We start from the raw sequence: 6,907 nt of genomic DNA, 5'->3' as shown, positions 1-6,907 counted from the left end.
GATAATGGCAGGACCCAGGGTCCCTGTCCTTTTTCAGGAGAGAAAGGCATGTAAACAGAGAAAACTACGTGTTAAATGTGAGGATAAAGGCATAGAGGAAGGAAGGGCACTAAAACCGGGACAGAAGGAACAGGCATTCCAGGCAGAGGAGACAGTGTGAACAACATGGAGGCATGAAAGAGTATTGTGTGTGTGTGTGTGTGTGTGTGTGTGTGTGTGCGCGTGTAGGGAGGCCAGGCTGGAGAAGCAGACAGAGCTCAGTGTAGAGAGGACCTTGAAGCTGTGTTGAGGAGACTACATTTCAACCTCAGGCCAATGGGAAGTCACTGAAAGTCTGGGGCTGTGGAAGGGATGGAGTCTATTTTGCATATGTGCCATTTAATCAACAAAGTTTATTGAGTGCCTCTGAAGTGGGGTGTTTTCCAATACTTCATCCTGGCATTTATCTGTTCACTCAAAAGAATTTGGGGCACCTCTGTTATCTGCTCACTGTACTAAACTCCTCACAAAAGTAGGTACCCATCCATGAAATAAATAGAATTTTTATCCTCATTTTACAGATCAAGAATCCAAGGCTTGGACCTGTTTAAGGTCTCTTGACTGGTAAGTGGTGGCCCAAGGATTCAAACCTCTCCTGACTCCAGTGCTCTCTCTAAATGACGTGTTTTGGCAGCACTGTGTGACCAGGCCACAGAAAGGCCCAGGCCCTGGCTTGTAGAGCTGATGAACCAGTAGGAGGGTAGACACGTCCTGAGAAGGGTACACGGTGTGTGCTGAGAGCTGGTTCCCAGAGGGGCTGGAGCAACTAAGTTGTATTCTAGCAGGGTTCTATGGATGGGGGAGAGGGGGTGCAGTGGGAATTTAGGAAGTGGGAACATCTCACAAAAGTAAGAACTTGTAGAAGACCCTGACTTGTTAGGGGACTGTAGGCAGATTTCTGTGGTCATATACATGTGATGTTGGTGGGGAGTTCGGAAAGATGGCACCAAGGAGGCAGCAGGAGCTAGGGCACTAAGGGCTTTGAGTGCTGACCTGAGAGATTTGAAATTCCTCCTGCAAAGAGCTGGGGGCCACTGAAGCAGTGAAGCAGGGCCTGACATCATTTTCATTCTGAAACCTCATTTTCATAACTGCTGTGTGAAGAACGGTGACAGGGCAAGAGAGACATGGAGACCCATTGGGTCAGAGATTGTTACAGAAATCCAGGTTGGAGGTGACGGAGCTTGAACCAAGCCAGTGGTTATAAGGATGGCAGGAGCAGATTCAAAAGATAGTAGAGATAGAGGGGTCGGGACTTGGAGAGAATGGTTTCATTATTCATTGATAAATATCCATTCAATAAATATCTGTTGAGAGGCTACCATGTCTCAGGCACTGTTCTAAACACAGGGCACAAAGCCATAAACATGACAGGGGTGATCTCTGCCCTCTTGAAGCCGGAAGAGAGAGATGACAGGCAAATAAACAAATGACCACAATAACAACAGAATGTGATAAGTTCTCTAAGGAAAGTAAACAGGTAATAAAATAATAATTGGGGAGCCAATTTTAGATATGGTGTGAGTGGTGGGGTGGAGCTTTTCCACAGAGTGGAAATTTCAGCTGAAACCTGAAAGATGAGAAAGAGACAGTCACCAAAAAGTAGCAGACAGTCACAGTGAAAGGCGGAAGATATTTCATGCAGAAGAAAGAGCAAATGCAAAGCCTCCGGCATAGGGTCTTCAAGGAACACCAAGGAGGCCAGTGTGACAGAAGTATAGTGAGTAAAGAAGAAAGTGGTAGATTTGAGATCACAGAGGAAAAAGGGGAGGGAGTTGGCCTCAGGCTATGGTAAGAACTGTGGATTTTATTCTAAAAGGAATAGCCTGGGGAGGCATTGAGAGCTTTTAACTAGAGCAGTAGCAAAATCTGATTTATGTGTTTGAAAAGATCCCACCTGCTGCTGTTCGGAGAAGAGATTGTAGGAGGACCAGAGTGGAATCTAGGAATCCAGTAAGATTATGAGACTACTGCTGTAATCCAGGGGAGAGCTGACAGGTTGCCAGTTCTAGGTTGTGGGGTGGAGGTTGAGGGAAGTGAATAGATTCAAAATACATTTTGATAACCTATAATGGAAAAGAATCTGAAAAAGGATATGATTTATATATACATATATATATATATATAAATCACTTTGCTATACACCTGAAACACATTTTAAATCAACTATATTTCAATTTTTTCCTTATCCATGTATCTGTTGGTGGCCATTTAGGTTGCTTCCATGTCTTGGCTATTGTAAATAGTGCTGCTATGAACACTGGGGTGCATGTATCTTTTTGCATCAGAGTTTTCTCCTGATACATGCCCAGGAGTGGGATTGCTGGATCATATGGTAAGTTTATTTTTAGTTTTGTTTTTTTTTGCGGTACGCAGGCCTCTCACTGTTGTGGCCTCTCTCGTTGCGGAGCACAGGCTCCGGACGCGCAGGCTCAGCGGCCATGGCTCACGGGCCTAGCCGCTCCGCGGCATGTGGGATCCTCCCGGACCAGGGCACGAACCCGCGTCCCCTGCATCAGCAGGCAGACCCTCAACCACTGCGCCACCAGGGAAGCCCTATTTTTCGTTTTGTAGAGAATCTCCATACTCTTTTCCACAGTGGCTGCACCAAATTTACATTCCCACCAACAGTGTGCATTCTCCACACCTGCTCCAGCATTTGTTGTTTGTGGACTTTTTAATGATGGCCTTTCTGACCGGTGTGAGGTGATCCTCATTGTAGTTTTGATTTGCATTTCTCTGATAATTAGCGATGTTGAGCATCTTTTCATGTGCCTATTGGCCATTTGTATATGTCTTCTTTGGAGAAATGTCTATTTAGGTCTTCTGCCAATTTTTTGATTGGGTTGTTTGTTTTTTTGTTGTTGTTATTACTGAGTTGTATGAGCTGTTTGTATATTTTGGAAATTAAGCCCTTGTCAGTCGCATGCTTTGCAAATATTTTCTCCCAGTCCATAGGTTGTCTTTTCATGTCAACTATACTACAATTCTAAAAAACAAAACATTTTGGAGGCAGAAACAACAGGTTTCGATGGTGGATTGGACGTGGTAGGTGAAGAAGGAATCAAGGATATGGTATGGGTTTTTAACTTGAGCCAAAAATGGAGGTGCCATTTACAGAGATGATGAAGACAGGAGAAAAACAGGTCTATATGGTATTGAAGGAGATTAAAAGCTCTGTTTTGGAGAGAGTGAGTTTAACATGCCATTTAGGGGCTTCCCTGGTGGCGCAGTGGTTAAGAATCCGCCTGTCAATGCAGGGGACACGGGTTCGAGCCCTGGTTCAGGAAGATCCCACATGCTGCAAAGCAGCTAGGCTCGTGCGCCACAACTACTGAGCCTGCGCTCTAGAGCCCTTACGCCTAGAGCCGGTGCTCCGCGACAAGAGAAGCCACCCAATGAGAAGCCCACGCACTGCAATGAAGAGTAGTCCCCCCCTCCCCGCCCTCACAGCAACTACAAAGAAAGCCCATGCGCAGCAACAAAGACCCAACACAGCCAAAAATAAGTAAATTAATTAATTAATTAAAAAAAACATGCCATTTAGGCATCTGTATGGAGATATCATCAGGAGGACAAATGGCAATACAGTCGAGTTCAGGGGAGAAGGGCAGGCTGGGGTTATAATATTGAGAATCAGCATGTAGCTGATAATTAAGCCATGAAATTGGAAAAGATAGGAAAAAAGAAAGAAAGTCCTCCCACACTGAGAGGTCTGGTTGAGGGAAAGGGATTAGCAAAGGAGACAGACATGAAGCAGCCAATATGTAGGAAAAACGAGGGGAGCATGTTGTGGAAGTTAAGAGAGTATTTCAATGAGGTATAATCAGCTGTACCAGATCAGAGGCTCAATAAAATGAGTGTCAGCTGCCCAAAGAAGAAGCTACACGAGGTGAAGTGCTCTGGAAGCTGGAAGCCCGCGAAACACCCTTTCAGCTCCTCTGCCAGACTGTTGTAAGCTGAGGGCTGTAAAGGTGGAGAGGGCAAAAGCACAGCGAGAAAGGACCGCAGGGGGAGAGGAAGGAAGGGGCTGGCTCTTTCAAGTATCAAATGAGAAAACGCCAAGAGTGCAATTAGTAAACCACCTAGTCCTGTGCTGATGTCGTCGTTATTATTAGTGAGCCGGGGATTGGACTGAGACCGCCAGTGGGAGAAAGCAGGTAAGACGTATAGAAAGGGTTCTGGAGGAGGAAATTTCATAGCGAAGAAAACCCGTTCCTCCTGACAGCTTGCGTTAAAACCAGGCTTTGGATTAGGCGAGGAGATCGGGAGCAGTGTTGCGCTTCACTCGGAATTGACCCCTCGCGGCAGAAGCGAGCAAAAGCCTCGCGGATGCGAAGAGGGCCCAAAGCCCAGAGGGAGGAAGTCCGGCCCCAGATGTGAGGAAGTCCAGCCCCAGATGTGAGGAAGTCCGGCCCCAGATTTGAGGAGTCCCTCTGCCTCCGCCTCCCTCCTCCATCGGCCAATCAAGATCCAGCTGACGACCGGTGGCGCAGGGGCGGGGAGGAGGGCGGAGTCTGAGGACCGTTAATCTATAGCTAGGCGGTATCTAGCTTTCCTCCGACTTCTTTCGCTCCAAAGACTCACTGTTAACCTGGTGGGCAGAAAACCACTTTGGAAAAAGCTCTTGCAGCTTCATATAAAACTAAATTATAAACTCCACGACCAGCAATTTCTCACCTAGGAACTTATTCAAGAGAAATTAAAGCATAAATCCCAGATCTCCATCAATAGGAAAATGGGTAAACTGTAGTATATCCATACAATGCAGTATTACTCAGCATTAAAAAGGAACCAACTGGGACGTCCCTTGTGGCTCAGTGGTTAAGAATCCGCCTGCCAATGCAGGGGACACAGGTTTGAGCTCTGGTCCGGGAAGATCCCACATGCCACGGAGCAACTGAGCCCATGTGCCACAACTACTGAGCCTACGCTCTAGAGCCCGCGAGCCACAACTACTGAAGTCCACATGCCTAGAGCCTGAGCTCTGCAACAAGAGAAGCCACCGCAATGAGAAGCCCGAGCACCGCAATGAAGAGTATCCCCTGCTCGCTGCTCCTAGAGAAAGCCCACGGGCAGCAACGAAGACCCAACAACGAAGACCCAATGCAGCCAAAAATAAATAAATAAGTTTATTTAAGAAAAAAAAAAAAGGTAAGCATAGGGACTTCCCTAGTGGTCTAGTGGTTAAGACTGCACTCCCAATGCAGGGGGCCAGGGTTGACCCCTGGTCAGGGAACTACAGCCCGCCTGCTGCAACTAAGACCCGGTGCAGCCAAATAAATAAATAAATTCTTTTTTTTTAAAGGTAAGCATAAACTCTAGTTAATTCTATGCATGTTGAAGTGTTCAGACGTGAAATGAACTGTTGTCTGCAACTTTGAAATGAATAACAAAAAAATGGATTGACGCTCGGTGCTTTGTGACCACCTAGAGGGGTGGGATAGGGAGGGTGGGAGGGAGACGCAAGAGGGAGGAGGTATGGAGATATATGTATATGTATAGCTGATTCGCTTTGTTATAAAGCAGAAACTAACACACATTGTAAAGCAATTATACTCCAATAAAGATGTTTTAAAAAATGGATCGATGAATGGGGAGATGGATAGATGGTTAGATGTGTTAAAACAAATACAGCAAAATATTAATTGTAGAATCTTGGTGGTAGGTATATGGTGTTCACTGTGAAAGTCTTTCTATCTTTCTGTATATGTTGGAATATTTTCAGAATAAAATGTTTGGGGTACCAGGGGCTGAGAGGAGAGAGGAATGGGGAGTTGTCTAATGGTTGTCTAACCATTGTCTAATGGGTACAAGGTTTCTGTTTCGGAATAATGAAACTTTTCTAGAAATAGAGGTGATGGTTATACAACATTTGAATGTACTTAATGGCAATGAATTGTACACGTAAAAATAGTCAACGTGGTAAATTTTACGTTTTGTATATTTTACAATTTAAAGAACCTTGGGGGCTTCCCTGGTGGCGCAGTGGTTGAGGGTCCGCCTGCCGATGCAGGGGACGCGGGTTCGTGCCCCGGTCCGGGAGGATCCCACATGCCGCGGAGCGGCTGGGCCCGTGAGCCATGGCCGCTGAGCCTGCGCGTCTGGAGCCTGTGCTCCGCAATGGGAGAGGTCACAACAGTGAGAGGCCCGCGTACCGGGGAAAAAAAAAAAACTTGAGGGAATTCCCTGGCGGTCCAGGGGTTAGGGCTCGGGGTTTTCACTGCGGGGGGCGGGTTTCGATCCCTGGTCGGGAGCTAATATCCCGCAAGCCGAGTGGCGAGGCCAAAAAAAAAAAAAAAATTGAAAGCCAAAAGAAAGAAAATGTTAGGGGAAAATTCATGTGGAAGCCTCCATGCTTTCTCTAGAACTGGTCTGGGGTACTACACAGAGAGAAGGGAGAAGGTAGCCGACAGTGTGAGTGTGCTAGGCCCACTGAGCAGAGGGTAGTGGAAAGAGAGAACACAGGCTTTGGAAATAAACAGACATGGGTTCATAATCCCAGCTTTCGCTTTCTAGCTTATGATTGTATTTGTTTCTTATTGCTATAGCTGCTGTAACAAATTATCACATATTTAGTGGCTTAAAACAACACAAATTTATTATCTTACAGTTCTGGAGGCCTAAAATGTGTCTCACTAGACTAAAATCAAGAGCTGTGTTCCTTCTGGAGAATCTAGAGGGGGATACCCACTTCCTCACCTTTTCCAGCTTCTAGAAACCTCCTGTATTCTATGGCTTGTCTCATGGCCCTTTCTTCCCTTTTCTAGGCCAGCAGTAACATCTTCAAATCAATCTTTCTCTCTCTGTCTCTCCCTCTTACACACACACACACACACACACACACACACACACACACACACACACA

This window comes from Aethalodelphis obliquidens, unplaced genomic scaffold, assembly GCF_003676395.1.
Source record: "Aethalodelphis obliquidens isolate GAN/ISIS:26980383/991018 unplaced genomic scaffold, ASM367639v1 scaffold26, whole genome shotgun sequence".
In the NCBI taxonomy this organism is placed as follows: domain Eukaryota; kingdom Metazoa; phylum Chordata; class Mammalia; order Artiodactyla; family Delphinidae; genus Aethalodelphis; species Aethalodelphis obliquidens.
The sequence above is the reverse complement of the archived record's forward strand: the minus strand, read 5'-3'. Positions refer to the sequence as shown.